The 17,790-nt window shown below is 27.6% G+C and overlaps 1 protein-coding gene across 4 annotated transcripts in view; it reads left to right on the forward strand.

The window, feature by feature from the left end:
- The first annotated feature begins 616 nt into the window (after positions 1–616).
- Positions 617–17,790, forward strand: part of LOC129983735 (E3 ubiquitin-protein ligase TTC3-like) — a 125,048-nt gene continuing 107,874 nt past the window's right edge. For all 4 annotated transcript variants that reach the window (XM_056093335.1, XM_056093338.1, XM_056093340.1 and 1 more), the window contains exon 1: positions 617–772. The gene's annotated coding sequence lies outside the window, so the exon portion shown is untranslated. The remainder of the gene's footprint in view (positions 773–17,790) is intronic.

The following is a 17,790-nucleotide window of genomic DNA, read 5'->3' on the forward strand; positions in this document are numbered from 1 at the left end:
TCATAAGCAAAATAAGGCGTTTGCTGGTGCCCGCGCTCTTGGCTTACTGTCTTCTACAGACAGCGTGTTTAACGAGTTCTTATTCTTCTCAACACAAAGCTTTTTGCTTCTCTTTTCTAAAAACAAAAAAGAAACTGTACTACACCACGTTGAAAGAAAAAAAAAGGCAATTCTTTTAACCATTGTTCTCTCAGTCAGGCTTAACAATTAGCGTTTTACAAGTTAGTCGGAAGTTTTAGAATTTTCTTTTAAAATCTCGCCGTACCGACATTGCTGCTGGGCCTATTTTTTTGTTTTTGTTCTTTTTCTACAAGCTGTCGGACTAAAATGACGTGGGTTGAATTTTTGCTATTCAGGAATTTTTAATACCCATCGGTGTCAAAAGAAAAAAAAAGTAAATTTCGTCGTTTAAATTATTTCTTCAAGAAGATTAAATCGATATGGATAGTAAAAGTTTATGTTGTTCATATCATATATGTTAATTCCAAAGTCATTCCATTGTTGAACAATTTTTGATATCTTTTATTTCCTCTTTATCACTCAGATTAAAAATTATCGTCTAGTTGCGATTTGATAAGGAATTGTTGTACATTTTCAAATGATTTTTCATCTGTCACAGTCGCATTTTGATTATTGTTTAAAGTTAAATGTTTTCTTTTTCATTTAGAAATATTTCTCAACGAATTGGCAGTAAATACATTTCAGTTAGCGATGTTGTTAAATCAAAAAGACAATCTTCCAGGAATATAAATTAGATGTAGTGTTGCCACAAGTAAGTAAATAAAATTATTGTTAATGTTTCAAATTATGCTGAATCGTCTGTAGAAATCAAAATAAAATAATCAATTTCATTTACAATGGCTTCGTAATTGCGATAAAAATTTCGATGAGATTCATAGTGTTTTAACGATTACTTGAAATTAAATCATATTTACTACGAAATATGTCAATCGAATAAATTAGCATAATGTTCGCACTTTTAATTATTTCGAATTATATCAAATTCAAAAATATTAATAAGTTTATTTTTATCATAGACATTATGAATAGTCTAATTCTATGAAATAAAATAGACAATTTAATATTAAAGAATAAAACTTCACTAATTTTTGTTATCTTGCTCAATAATTTAATTAAATTATGAAACTTAATCTTTTAAAAGTGGATCTTTATAAAGCTACAGATTTTATACTGAAAATTTCTTGATTATTTTAAAATATCAAGACTAAATTCATAATTTTTCATGGCTTATTTTTCTCCTAGTCTCGAAATTTATTTAAATTCATAACAAAATTTATCACATTTAAAAGTATAAATTTTCGCATATATTTTTACCATTTCGCATATATTTTTTTCGCATATATCGCATATGTTTACCTTTTATTTGTGTCTTAAAGGCATAACATTTTATTTATATCTTTATCTGAGAGTAAAGATGTATTTCTCATCTTAAACATTTAAAAAGTATCCATGTTTAAACTAGAAATATGATCTTGTCAGAGTATTCGATGAAGAAAGAGTATAAATTATTCTTACATTTTCCTATTTAGGGAAATGAGAGTAATTCTCGTATCCTATGATTATTACTCAAAGTTTTCACACTATAGTAAGTTAGTTTATGTTACTAACTCAATATTTCCTTTTAGAGTGCTCAACAACCTGATGCAAGTTTTAAATGTACGTTTAAATCATTTCTTATTATTAATAAAATTAACTGAATATTATGTTTCGGAGAATTAGGACCAATGAGTGCCCGGTAAAAAATATGATCATCAAAAACGCGCTGTAATAAATCAATAACTTGCTGCTGTTAATTTTAACATGTTGTTAAAAAAACATTTCAATCACATATAAAAAATATATATGCCTTAACACAATAAAAGGAAATCAAATTATCGATTTTTTTTTGTGTGTGTGTGTGTTTGTGTGTGTGTGTGTGTGTGTGTGTGTGTGTGTGTGTGTGTGTGTGTGTGTGTGTGTGTGTGTGTGTGTGTGTGTGTGTGTGTGTGTGTGTGTGTGTGTGTGTGTGTGTGTGAAAACGTGACGTTTAACAAACTTTCCTTTTGTTGTAGTTCATTAGTTTCCGTTAAACTAACAATTTTCTCACAAATGATTGTATGTGACTGCGCAATAACATTTCTGATACTTTAAAAGCAAACGATTTTTTTGCAATGCGGATTAAATCGAGCAAATAAAAATTTATCGTCCATTGTTTCTCACTATAGTTAATCAACATTCGAATGTCCAAAAGTAAAAACAAAATCTCCAATACGCATTCTTCTCCCATCAGTCTCAAATCCTCTTTTTGGCAAACTGCCAAAACTAAATTTTTTTAATAAGAGTATCTAAAGAATGGGGATCAATTAGGAATTTCTTATGTATAGTATATAAGCTAGTCATGCTAGTTTTGAAATCCAGTGCAATTTTTTTATACTATTTTATATAGCTACAAACAAAGCAACGTACATTTATTTAGACAGCTTACAGGGTGACGTTTTCCCACGCATTTGTGGCGCCAAGTAAATTGATTCCATTGTGTTATTTCTTTTATCTTGCACAGAATACATTAAAATTCACAGATTTATTCAATAACCGTCAGATATTTTTTGGAATAGTTTGTTCTTACTTATTTTCATTTAAAATATCATTTTTTAAATATTTTCTCACACCATCACTAAATATTTTTATCATTTCACCAAATGCACAAAAAAAATATGAAATTAAACATTACTGATTGATAAAAAGAACTGCGTCATCTAAGTTACAATCATTTTTCAATCGTTCTTGCGTTAAATCTTGAAAGAATCAGAAGAAGAAAGTGCGAAATGTTTCAATCATATTAAAGTCAGTAATTTCATATTATAAAGATCTAATAAAATTTTTCATGCATTGGTTATAGAAATCAAAACTTTTCGTATTTTAGTATATAGCTAAACCTAAAAATAAAGCAAATATTTTTTTATATGTTTTCTATTTGTTTTTGAAAAAATGGAAAACTCATTATTTCATTTAAATTCTTGAGTATATAAGTATATTTTTTAATTCTTAAAATGTATATACTTAAACAAAATTTTCTCTCCCAAATGCAGTCGTCTAATTTCTTTATAGATGTATTATAACCAACAGGTCTTAATGGTAAAAAAAAATTAAGAAATAATTTATATTTTAATAATTTCAAAATATGCATTTTCTTAATTTTTTTTTAAGTGCTGATACAAATAAAAACTGTAAAATAAAAGTTTTATATTGTTTTATAATCTGAATGATAGTTACAGGACGTTTCAGACTTATATTTTAACATTACTTTTTAAAACTTCAAATCAAAAATATAGAATATTTTTCAAACAAAGACGACAAATTAGAATTTAGGGTATTTTGCCAAATATTTTATCAAAATATTTAGTTTAAAAGATCTGTGCAATCTCTGGTTTTACAAATATATATATATATATATATATATATATATATATATATATATATATATATGAATAATTTCATTTCTTAATGAAACTTTCATACTTTTAACTGAAGATTAATAAAAAAAATTCAGAATAGATTAAAATGGCTTATTTTTTTAACATTATTTAGTAGGGATAAAAGTAGAATTTATTTTTTAAATAATATTCTATCCGTTTTTATTATGATTTAAAATATTTTTCTCAGATATTTTGGCACATTGTTATACAGAGTAATTTTTAAAAACTATTTGCTTAATAATTCCACCAAAATCAAAATCGATTTAAATAGGAACAAAAATAGTATTTGTCAAAAATTTTCTGTTGAATACTGCTGTTATTATGAAACTATTGCAAAAGTTTAAAAGATTTTTAGAATCTCAAATATTTTTTAAAGTTATTGCAACTGCAAAATCATTGATCCAATCAACCAAATTCGAACTATGTTTTTAGAGACAATTCTTGTTGAAACCCTTCTCTGTAAAATCTGTTCCTATCCAGAAACTCGTCTGAGTCCAAATACAAATCAACTTTTTTTTTGCTTTCAGTTTTTGCTACTGCGATTGTGTTCCATGAAACTTTTTTTCCTAGCATTAAAATTGTCTGCCAGAACAGAATTTCATTCTGAGATATCACCATAGAATTTTTTTCCCCCTGATTTCAAGACCAGGAGTCTCGCAAGTGACATCAATCATTCATAAACTAGAAAGTCGCATTTTTGTTTTCCTTTTTCTCTACAATTTCATATTCTGCCTGTTGCCAAAATAATATTAGATTTTTTTTTTTAATTTTAAAGTTGCCAAATCATTGCAATATATATTATCACTTCTTCCATATTTGGCAAAATAAAAATATATTTGGTATATTTACAAAATACTAAGACGAATTGGTAAGAATTTAAAAATATATATTTAAAAAAAGAAAGAAATCCAATCCTTCTAAAAGCAAGAGAGGAACACACAATTCCTCTTTTTTAGAAGACCTTGTTTATCTTCTGAAAGAACCGGCGGATTGATTTCGTGGAGTAGTGTATCTTTGTCTTAAAGGGGAAGAGAGGGAAGAAAAGGCAAAAGAGAAATCGATGCAGAAAAAAGAAGGGGGAAAAAACTTGGAATGTTTTTCTTGTTGCCATTCTTCCGTCAGCAAAGAAAAAGCTTTATCCTCCGTCGAGCAACAGTTGGAAAAGAATGAAGTAGGAAGAAAAAAAAAGGATATGCAAATGTTACGTTTTCAAATATTCATTGGTCTAAGAAAAAGAGTGGGGGTAGATATTGGTGAAAGCACTGAATTTATTGGTTTGGCATCCAACCAGTAATATTTTGAAAAAAAAAAATAAAGCATTTTATTTTTTCGTTTTTTTTTTTAATACCATAAATTGTTTTGGTATCTAAGTTTAAGAATTTGTAATACACAGATAAAAACAGTTTTGTTATTTATTAAAAGTCTTTTCCGATACTTTATGATGGAGGACATTGTTTATCATTTTTAGGAGTTTTTTTTTTTATATTTAATTCATACAAAAAAAATTTAATTTCAACACGATTGGTGCTTTTTATGTCTCATAAAATTAGAACTTACAAATAATGTAAACTTTTTCTACATTTGGCAAATATGTGTATGCGTGTTGAGAATGTAATAAAATGACGTCAAAAATTATTAATAAAACGCTCTCATTCTAAAAGTTGCTGTAAATTATCGTTTGCTCATTTTCCCTCATTCATCTTTTTATAAAAGAATATTAATTTATTTTTATTATGTGTATCGAATATTTGTAACTATTTAGTAGTGAAACAAACACATAAAAAATAAAAGACATAAGGAACAATCAATATTTCATCTACAGGAATTTATTTTGAAAAAAGAAATCATTCATTTTTAAAAAAAATTATTCATGATGTTCAAAGTGTCAAAAAAACAATTAAATTATTAAAATAACAAACGATTTTGGCAGTTTTGATATTTTTTCCATTAAAATAAATAAAAAAAAATGTTTATATATACATACGTTTTGTGAAAACAATGGTTAAAAGAAGGCCACCTATAAATGAAATAAATGCTTAGAATAAATAAAAAAGAAATCATATTGCATATTTCATCCAGAATTTTTGAGATGAATGGTGAAATATTATCTGTTTTTCCAAGTATTGAGATAATTATTTCTTATTCCTGAATAAATATGATTATTCTGATTGCTTTTACTTCACAGTTATTTTTTATCTTGTTTCTGACTGAGATAAGTTAGTGTTGTTGCGATATAAATTAAATTTACCATATCTAACCAAGATATTTAGATACTATTGAAATTTTTCTCGATACCTCCGGACAAAACAAATGTTTAAGCAGAATAAATTTTTAACTTGATAAGGCATTTAGGGTAGTATGTTTTCTATGAATTACGTTATGTTTAACATAGAAATCGCTTAAAATGGGGAAGTATTTTACCGTTGGACTTTGTTAAGTTATTAAAGTTGAGTTTTTAAATTTGCCGTACGCTTTCTTCTTGAACCATAGGTGTTCGTTAAGGAAGAGTTTTGCAAAAGTTCAATTATATTTTTAATTAATTAAAACCTTATCGGTATGTTAACATTTTTTCTCAATAAATTCGAAGCATATTATCAAAACATATACCATTTTCATATCACTCTAAAACTTTAAAAAATATTTTTTTTTTCAGTGGATGGATTTTTTTTCCGGTAACTTTTTTAATGTTACTAAATTTTTTAAAAATAATTTTACACACAGCTTCTTACAATTTTTTTTATTGTTATAATAAAAATTAAACCAATTTTCCTATTTTTTTCAATTTTTTCAAACTTGTGCTCCTACCAATATTAAAGTTATGATTTTTAAAGAAGCTGCTTGCTTTGGACAATTAATTCCAAAGAAATATTTTTATTTAAACCTTTCTTATTGTAATGATGTTTGCAGCAGCATTTCTTATAATTATGCAATAATCGTTACTCATAGAATAAATGCAATGATAAATGGAATCAAGTTAGACGTCTGAAACTTAAAATGTATCGCATAATAACATTTCGAACTAGAGGTTCTTTTTAATTCAATGAAAAAAATATATTAGGAAAAAGCCGTCCACCCGTGTGCGAGTTTATTCCAAAATTCGATATATATTTTTAATTTGATTACAAAAGGTTGTAATTTTTCTGTGCAAAAATTCGGAATGCTCTAAATTTTAAGCATGCAACGAGGAATCATATTTGAATGTATATATTGAAAAATCCTTAAAAAAAATCACATATAAATAAAATAAAAAACATGCTTTTTACGCAATTAGGCTTATTTAGATTTTATTAATTAATTTTAATAATTAAACACGTTGATTGTGGTTAGCTGGGATAATAATTCAGGATTAATTTCACATACATCTATCTTAATGCATGGAACTGGAATTAAAGGCTTTTAGTTGATTAACTCATGTATTTAAAAATTTTAAATTCTTGTTGTTACATTTCAATTGCACTGTTTTGATGTCAGAAGTTTTTGTTCATATTTGTTAAACTGCAACTGCTCTAAATTTTTCCCCCATTTTATATTCTTGTCGATATTCAGAATGAGTTTTTTTCCATGTCGTGAACTAAAATAGAAAGAGACAAGTGCTGAAATTTTTTAAGCATAATTCTAAAACTGCCACCTATTTTTAAAGCTTTAATCTATGATCTGTATCCTAGAATAATATTCTGTGTGAGTTCTTCCCATCTGGTGAACTAAAATATAAAAAGGGCAAGTTCCGAAATTATTTATGTTTTAATCATAAAATTTCAACTTTAAAATAAAGCTTCAATGATTAAAGTTTTACATTTCCATTAATAAATATTTAACCACATATTTATGCAATATAGGCTAAACCATATTATATATCTATATATAGTTATTGGTTGATCGAAGGCCAAACAGTTCTGGTGCCTTTAACATCAAAGGGAGAAAATTATCTTTTGGTTTATCAAATTATCACTTGGATGCGCACAATGACCAAATTTGGATGTATTCGAAAATCGTTCTGTGAAAAGCACTCACTGTGTCTCGCTCATTTATTCTCTCTTTATTCTCTTGCTTTCAGAATGGAAACAATAGGCAAATATGAATAAGAACAAAAATATAAATCTGAAAAATTATTTCAAGGATTTAAATTTAAGAATTAGTTTTAGAGAGTCGAAATTTTAATGAGCGAGAGGCCATCAGATATTTTGTAAGCGGAAATATAAAAAATGCAATGCAGAAGTATTTGCGGGAAAGGATAAATAAATGATAGTATTGGTTAATCTAAATTCGCAGAATAAAATCGTTATACTTTACTAAGAAATTTTAAAATGAAATTCTGATGAATCATTCTTTTCAGTTTTAGAGATAATGTATTCCAGGTACGTGAATTTCCCGTTTTGTCTGGTTACTTATGGCGTAAGCTTAATTTGCATCACGTTTTCGGGCACGTATTTAGACACTTCAAAAAAAATATTTTATTTCCTTCGTTATCATCAAACAGAACAGATGTTTAAACGCTTTTTTTTTCAGATAAAATAACTGTAACCACTCTGCCTTAATCTCTTATTGAATTTTAATAGAAATTTAAATAAATTGTTCGTTTAAATATTTAAACACCAAACGGTATTAAAAAATAAAACGAAAGTAATTCATTGAATATTTCAGAAAATTTTTAATTTCAGATTTCTTTTCATTTTTTTTTTTTGAATTTTTTTTCTCGCATATGAAGTATGCAAAGAAAAAGTATTGCAATCGTCCAAAAATTTCAATTTGAGATTTGATGAATCATCAGTTTCAGAACTGCCCGATTCCAAAAAAATGTATTTTTGAAAATTTATCTGTCTGTCTGTGAACACAATAACTACAAAATGTCAGATTTTGGAGTTATCAGGTCCAAAAGTTAAATGAATGAAATATGGATTGTGATCTTGTGACTACACTTGTAGTTCTATATCAAATTTAATTTTAATCGATCGGGAAAAAAAGCGTCAAAAATACATAATTCGATTTTCGTGTTCTTGTGTTTTAACTACATATCAGGTATTAATTTCCACAGATCCCACGTTAGATTCACGTCAAAGAGTTATATGTCGTAACTATTGTTCGCCAATCTCATGCAAGGCATCTAAGGCTCTTACTCATGGTCCTCTATTTTATGCAGACAGGGTGGCACTCCTGTTAGAGAGTGTGTGATAAAGTTTCGTAAAGACCATTCCCCTTGGTTTTCAAAGTAAATTAAACATCATTTAGCTTAAAAAATATTTGATTTTCTTTCTTTTTTCTTTTTTTTTTTTTTTTTTTTTTATTTTTTCTATAATCTGGATCAAATAAATGGACGAAGTAGGAGAATTTTAAATTATTTATGGCGATTAAAAACTATGCATAAAGATGTATAATTTGGAGGGCGAAGTAAACACGACGAAATTCGATGGCATCTAGACCAACAGTCAAATTTCAGTTTCATTCAGTAAAAACACTTTACTTATTTCAATTTCCACAAACAGATATCTAGCAAAATTTACAAAAAACAGCACTGTATAATTAACACAATAACATATTTCCTGATGATTTGTATCTTAAGTAATAAATCTCAGATTTGTAATTATGTAATAAATTCAATTCATCAAAATTCTTAAAATATATTATTTTCTAATCGTTCGAATTCGAACTTCTGAATTGCATTGGGTTTTAGCTTCCCCACTCTTCGCGGAATTAACAATTGTAACTTTAAACTGCAAAATCTTGAGCTGTAGCATCCCGTGAAAACTGCGCTCCTAAAATAAAATATTTGCATAACTTAATATCAGTTAACCACTTTTGACGATAGAAAAAAAAATCTGTGCTATCATACTGCCTTTTATTGTTATGTGTAGCACCCAAGTTCTTTGAAATGGTTTAACCCTTTAAAGGGCCATTTTTTTCTAGTCATATTATGTTAAAAAATTTTTAGGTTTGAAATTAGAATAAGAAAAGGGATTCATTTAGCTCATTAGATAAATTTAATTTCATTAATTAATTAATTTGGTTTATTAATAATTAAGTAACAAATCAAGACACATCATTTTGATTGAGATAAAGAACTGAAGCATCTAAATTTCTGTCTTTCTAAAAAAATGTATCAGAACTTATGCCAACCTACATAATTTCATACAAAGATTGATAAATTTGGTGGGAAGCATACTTCCCACGACCGTAGAAAGGGTTAACGGTAGAACCTTTATAGGCTGATAACAAATGAGCCCTTTACAAAGTCATGAAGTTAAAAAATGATGATTTAACTGTAATGTTTTCTGTAATTCCTTCATTTAATTTCTTTCCTTTGATTGATTTCAATCATGGTTTGATAAAACTCTACAAATTTTATGTTAAGACCATATACTAAACTTTATTCATCTGGCTCTAGGCGTTTTTTTATCGACCGTGCTTACAGACAGACAAACATAGTTCCAAAAATTTGTTTCCCCCATTCAGAGATTTCTGAAACGTGGATATTCGTCGAAATCTCAAACACCGAATTATTTGACGATTACAATAGTTTCTCTTGGTACACTTCGTATGCGAGAAAAGTAATAACCAGACAAGACAGAACAGTTCATTCGATATCGAGATAGGACATTTTCTGAAGATGAAACACAGCATCATAACTCGGGATTGTGTTTCGCCGAATCCGGAAGGCCTAGTCATTTTATATAAACTGAAAAATATCTTCAGTGCTTCTGTAAAAGATACACCCGCTAAGCTACATATGTTCCGGATATGAATGAAGTCCCCATCTTGCTTTAGGGCTTGAAATAATGAGTAACTGAACAGAAGCCAATGTTTCTGCCCTCTTAACAATGGCACTTAACACTAGCTCCAGGAAATACATCATATCGTGTAACCATCGAGTTTGATACATCCAGTTTGTAAACTGTTGATATTCTGCTGTGTATAAAAATGCGATTACTTTATTTTTATTATGGTTCAGAGATGAAATGTTGACCAAAATTTAGTATACTAATTTCTATACTTTTCAAATAATCAGCCTTCTCGCTTTAGATAATGCAGTGTTGATTTTTGGGTTGTTGTTCCATTTTTAAAAACAAATCTCACGTTTGTATCTGTATTCTAGAAAATGTTCCAAAATGGTGTGTTCCGTATAGTTTATGTAAAATTTTATTATTTCTATGAAAACGAATTTACATTAGCTGGGCCGGCGTCCTGGCATAGGGGTAGCGCGTCTTCCCCGTGATCTGGGCGTCCCGGGTTCGAGTCCCGGTTTGGGCATGGTTGTTCTTCTGTTGTTCTATCTGTGAGATGTGTGAATGTGCCCTCCTGTAAAAAGGGGTTGTGCAAGCGAATGAATGATGCATGAGTGGCAAAGTCGTACTCTTGGCCCTAGTTGGCGCTGCTATAAAAAATAAGAGACGTTCCCCTCAGGCTTAAATCGCTGTCTTCGTAACAGCGGGCTTGTCAGTGGCAAGTGCCATAAAAAAACAAACAAACAAACAAACATTAGCTGGATTTTTATTGGGATTTTTCAGGTACCTTCTAAAGAATTATCTTTCCGAATTTTTGCTATACAACATATAAAGTCTTGATAATCATTATACAAAAAAACTTATGTCTTTTATTTTTCAATGCTTATAATTTCACATTTAAAATCACCCGCAAACAAATTTAATGTTTAAGAAATATATTGATTCCTTTCAATAACTATGCAATATTTGAACTGCGCCCAAAAAATTGTTTATATAATAATTATTATTATAATTATATTTGAAACATAAATGGCTCATGAGGATATTAAATTATACACTCACAGATTTTTAAAAAATGCGGTTTAGTAATTATTAGCAGCTTTTGATGACCATATGCTTCATTAGGAATGTTGATTGTGTTTAATTTCAATTCAATTCAATGAGGCAACCTTGCTGTTCGTGATTATTTCAACAAAATATTTTTAAGCTTCAAATCCAATTGCAAATGAAAACCCTATGGATTTTATCTTACTCCTGTTTTGTTTATTGCATAAATGAACTTTCTGAATGTAGTCAAAATCCATGACATCATAGTGCCGTTAAAAATGTAAATGCCTAGACAATCTATCTGCACGTTGTCTTTGCGCAAAAATTGCACAGAATCTTTGTTCTTTAGCTTTAAGCAATGAAAGAAAAATAAGAAATTAAATATTTAAAGAAATAAAGAAAAGGGGTTAACATTTATAGCAACGTTTAAATTTATTTTTGAAAAATATGGAAAAGAATATTTTTATAAAACAGCCAAAATTCAGGAAAGATTTGTAAGATAATTATATTAAAATGATTAAATAAACAATTTTTTTGAATTTTAAATGTTGTGCACATTATTTTTGTGCAATAGTATAGTCACTAGTTATTGCTGAGTATAACCAAACTTCGTTTAATTTTAATTAATTGCATATGATTTCAAAAAAAATCGCTCCGAGATGCACATTCTCTCTACCTAAATTATATTTGTACCAAAGTTAGTCCTAGAAGATACATGCAAAGTGAAATGATTTGGACTGGAGAGCTTCTGGAGATATATGTTCTTTTTTATAATTAATATAAATTATAAGAAATCACTTTTTAGTGTTCTTTCTCTTGGAAATGATTGAATTTGGCCATTCTGCGTTTTGATTTATAAACTTAAACTAGCATTAGTAATTTAATATATCAACCACAAAAAAGACTTATTTGCCTATAGATCATTTCCTAAGACCATCTAATGTTCAAGCAGGATCTGATCTTGATCACAATAGTCTAATGAATGATGACAGTTGAATTCCATAACTACTGTTCGGTAAATATCATAATCTAAATATGTTAATAGACATTTAGCAGACGATTCCTTTTCAGACATTTTATAACTGCCACTATTTTTATTTTGTTAAAATATTATTAAAAAGTAAAAGCAAACGATTTTTTCTTTGATAAACATATTTTGTTAATATTATTTCGTTTATTTCTTGTATAGTAGCTGATGATCAATTGTCAAACTTCTGTAATCTGGCAATGTTTGTAATATACGCTGTTATGTTGAAAGAATAAACAAGCCGATGAAATTCTAAATTTCTTGGCGTATTATTTTAGTTGTAAGAATTTAAGATGCTCTGCAAGCTATATTTGAAGCTTAAGAAAAGGGTAGTTTTCTAGAAAGCATGCAAAAACTACTTTGAAAGTTAATAATTTCCATTATGTTTATAATCATGAAGCTATTATAATTATTATGTAGTAATCAAATTTAATCGGATTTACCAGGATTGTCATTTCGATCCCATCATCACATGAGTAAAATTCTGAAGATATCTTTAATTCAATGCATCAGTTAACACTTAAATAACATAATTTTACTTTATTTCTTCTTTGTGATCTATTTAGTTTCTGAAGCATTAATTATATAAAAAGAAAGTATTATAATTGTCAAAATAATTCGAACATGAGATTTTGACGAATTTCCGTGTTTTAGATCTATCTCGTTCCTAAAAATTCATTTTTGGAACTATACCTGTCTTTCTATGATTATGATGACTCGGAAACGCATTGAGCTAGACGAATGAAATTTTGTATATGACCTTTACATTCAATTTGTAAATTTTTTTTAAATGTCAGATGAAATCTGTTCATACCAAATCAGTCTATCCATTGAAGTGAATGTAAGTGAACATGATAAATACAAAACATTAAAAGCTAATTAGATATGCAGATTTAACATCTGAACTATAAGTTCGCATTATATTTTGAACCAAATCCGTCAAAGGATCGATCGTCTGTCGGTCTTTACTTTTACATGCATGTAAACGTGATATTTCAAAGATGTAGCAACTTAGATAAATGAAATTTGTATTGTGACTTATAGCACTTTATAAGCCGCTGATAGTTATCTGTTAGCGATTTAAGCCAAGTGAGCATCTCTTGTTTTTTCAGTAGCGCCAACTAGAACCAAGAGTGCTTCATGCATACGGTTGCACAAGCTCTTTTTACAGGGGGTACATTCACACACCTCACAAATAGAAGAAGAAAAACAACCTAACCCGGCTAAATGAAATTTAGTTCACAGTTTTAACATCTAAAGGTTAATTTTTGTCAAATTTTGAATTAAATCTTTCAAATGGTTGACTCTCTGTCGGTTTGTATTTTTTGCATGCTCTGTAATTCAAAAAAACAACGATTTGGACAAAGAAAATTTACTATGTGATCTTTCTATTGAAATTCTACTTCAATGCAAAATTTTGGTTTTGATCGATTGAAAAAAAAAGATATTCAAAATGCCAACTCACTTTTCTCCTTTATAATACAAAGCATAAAAACGCTCATATGTGTTTCTGAAAATAAAAGTCTAACTATGCTATCATAACATTCAAGCTCTTGCGTAAGATCCATAATTTTTATACCTGAGGAGGAAATAACATTTTTATTAGAGAGTTTGCTAGAAAGTTTCGGAGAGATACGACAGTTAATTTTAATATAAAGTATTTATTAATTAGAAAAAAATGAGAAATAAACGTGGTTTTTGAAACGTGCATCTTTGCTAACAGTAAAAAGGATTCAAAATCAGTTTTATTTATCCCAGACGTCTGATTATTTTATTTCATTATCAAATCTCCTGGTTTAAAAACGATAACCCGAATATCTAATATTTATCCCGAACTTTTAATAGATTGTTCTGAATTTTATTAATAAATAAACGATTCATATTAAAATATTAATAAGAATTATTCTTTATATTTGATAAACATGGTAAAAAATTTTCCAAGGCTAGATTTTCATTTATTAATGATCAACAAATAATTCATATTAAAAATATTTTTAGGCTCCATTTATATATTTTCTGGATTTTTTAAAAAAAATTTCAGATAATTAATTGGTTATTCATTTTATTTTATTTTGTTTATTTATATAATATTTTTGACAGTTGCAAAACCTTCTACGCTTGCATTAGCCAATGTTCTAGATTGCGCATCCGAGTTAAAGAATATTCCTAGCTCATAAAACTTAGTAATGCTACGTTTGCAACGATCCAGAATCATATAATATTCTTTAAACCCAAGTCAAAAATCTGAAAGAAGTAAAAAACAAGGTCACTAGATAGTATAATGATAGACATGAATTTAGGAAATGAGAATACATCGTTTTAGATGATAAATAACAATAATTTTAAATTATAAATAATAAATTAGGCAGAAAAAAATTAGAAACACCAAATAATGAGAATATCAAGAGTGCTATTTCAATTATTGCATGAGCAGAAAATTAAATTATTCGATTATGTAAGATAAAGTGAAAATTTCTCTAGGCAAACAATTGAATTAATGAAAAAAAAAGTTTTTGACATCACTACTTTATTGGAGAAAACGTTGAATGAGACGATTTTTGTGGATTCTGAAAGCATCGTAGCTGTAATAATTTCTGCGCTTCTTTGAGTGAACAGACCTATTAGATTAAGCAGACAGTTCCCAAATTTTAAATCTTTGTCCAAGTTGAAAAATATCTCGAATTTGGATTTTAAAAATTTTTTTACTTCTCATCAATTTTGAAATCATCAAAAAAAAGTTAGAATTTAGCTTTCGATGAATTTTTCATTTTCTTCCAAAAAAAAAAATCGAATGCATAGTTTTAAACAGTCCTGAATCTGCAGACATTTCTTTTGAATAGTGTCTGACATTCAGTCTATGAATTCAACAAGCAAACAGAACAGAATTTATAAATTTATCATACGATATTAATACCAAATTTTAAAAAATTTTAACTAACTTTGGATAAAATCTGCTTATGGAAATTTTTTGTGAACATAGTGATCACTGTAATCATAACAAGTTAAACATGTGGCTTTAATTAAGAATTGCAATTTTATATCAAATTTTGATCCAAATCCGTCAACTGATAGATTATCTGTCAATGTGTTTATTTGAGTTAAGCTATATAAATGAAATTCGGTATGTAGAATTCGGTATTCAAATTATAAATCAGTATCATATAGTAGTTAAATTATTTTGTTTATTTAATAGCTTAAATTATTTTGACATTTTAAACACCATTTACATTTTTAATGAATATGGCATTATAAATTTTTGCCGGATTCGACATTTTCTCCTTTGATTATTTTTATTTTATTTGTTTTACTTATTTATTTGTTGTTTTATTTGTTTATTTGTGGTTTGTTTTTGTTCATTTGTTTTTATTTGTTTTGTTTTTATAATAAATTTTTTTATTTATAAAAAAATGCTTCTACGCCTGGTACATATTAGTCTCGTTCGGAAAGTGGAAAAAATCTCCTTGGGGTGATTTTTTAATTTTAATTGATTAAAGATAAAGGCTATTTTATGTTTTCCCAAAAATATTAACATTCCCATATATTAACAAAATATTAACAAAAAAAAATTATTTATGCAACTTTTCAAAATTTAAAAAATAATAATAATTTCCTTTTAATGATATGATCAATTTATTTGTTGTATATTTTTTTCTGTATTTTAGAATTTTTTTGAAAATGACATTTTGCATAGTTGTGAAAATTTTCTGTGAATCGGCAAGAACGAGATGACATTAAAAAAATTCTCTTGAAGTACTCTTCATACTGCTCGCTTCCAATTATACAGCTTTTGACAAGTGCTGCACGATTCATCTGTCAAAAGCAGCTGTTATTTTTTGGCCTCTAAACTGAAACATTTTCCTTTGAAATTAGTATAACTCCTCAACTCGCATCCATGATTCTTTTTGTTATATTTATGTTAAACTTTAATGTTGATAGAACACTAGCATATTCATTTTGAAAACTAAAAGTCTTCGATTTGAAATAAAGTCCATTAATCTGATCAATCTTAAGCCATATCTTAACCCACTAAGTCATTTTGGGTCGTAATCGACCCATTTTTTTCTAGGCAAATTATTCTAAATAATTTTCATAACATTCAGAGATAAGAGAGAATTTACACAAAATCAACTTATTGTTTTTTAGTAACACTTTTAAAATTACTTGTTAATCTGTTAAAATCCGCGGTATTTTTTTTCGAGACCGATTTCATATGTAACCATATAAAAAATATTATACCACCAAAATGCACATAGAAATATCATTGGAAGAAAAAAATATCAATCGGGATATTTTGATCGCAAAAGGTTTTTGCTCTTTGATGCAAATTCTTTGTTATCTTACTTTGGAATCCCGTATTTATTCTTCAGTTGCTGAGTTTGTCCATCACTTCAAATATCTTTCTTTAAAGATTTTTGAAGTTTTCTTTTCTGTTGCGCATTCTACAAGTATTGTGAGGAGAAAAATCCATGATATTCGTATCGTTTGCAATAGAAGAAAAATAAAATTTACGTTCTTTAAAGAACAGAGCATTAACTCGATGAAACGTGTATCAATATTTCATTTTAAATTCGTGCATGGAAGTTCAAAAATCTAAAAAAAGAAAGAAAGAAAAGTATTATATGGAGAAACGGGACTGGGATTTGCATTTTATTTTATTATTAAAGAATTTTGAGATTCAATATGTATTGCTTTGATTTCCAAATCTTAAGAAACAATTTTATTTATAAATAAATACACTCTGATTATTGCAAATAGAACTTGGAAATAGTTTGTTTTAAATGAAAGGCTAATTACTCGTAACCATTAAGAAAGTAAAACAAAACTCACATATCAGGCCACCACACCGTATATGTGGGGGGGGAGGGCACTCTACAGACCAGACCGTTCGACCTACAGCTACCAAATTTGGCATGTGTATTATACCTTAAAGGTAGGAAATATGCACCTCAGAGCGATTTTTTTTAATTTTTAATTAGAATTTTAATTAATTAAAAATTAAACGAAATTTCAGCGTTTTCCCGCTATAACTTCCTAAAATATTACAGCACAAAATTGATTTTTGCATCAAGTTAAAGCTCAAAATATTTTCTTTTTAATCATACCAATGCTTTAATCTATAAATTAATTTTTGTTTTTTAAAGAAATATTTTAACCATATTTTACAACAATATATTTCGCATAAAATAAAAATAAAATTCTATCTGCCCGAGAACGTCAATGGGAAAAAATTAGTTTTCATCAACGTGTTGCCATCACATTAAAAAAAGTTCAAATTAAAATATAAATCAACTATTGCAAATTAAATATATAAAAGTGTAATTTTCAGCACGTGTCTGTAATAAGTGAAAAAAATCTGAAATATGATATTTTCTAAAAAGTAAATAAGAGGAAAAGTTTTCTATGATCTTTTATAATATATGTATTATTAATTCAATAAAACAGTTTCATTTACGGGCAAACATGGTTTAATAAATATATAGGATAATCACTCTAATCAGCAGATTTGAGACATACATCTACAAAA

Source organism: Argiope bruennichi, chromosome 9 (genome assembly GCF_947563725.1).
Source record: "Argiope bruennichi chromosome 9, qqArgBrue1.1, whole genome shotgun sequence".
NCBI classification, from domain to species: Eukaryota; Metazoa; Arthropoda; class Arachnida; order Araneae; family Araneidae; genus Argiope; species Argiope bruennichi.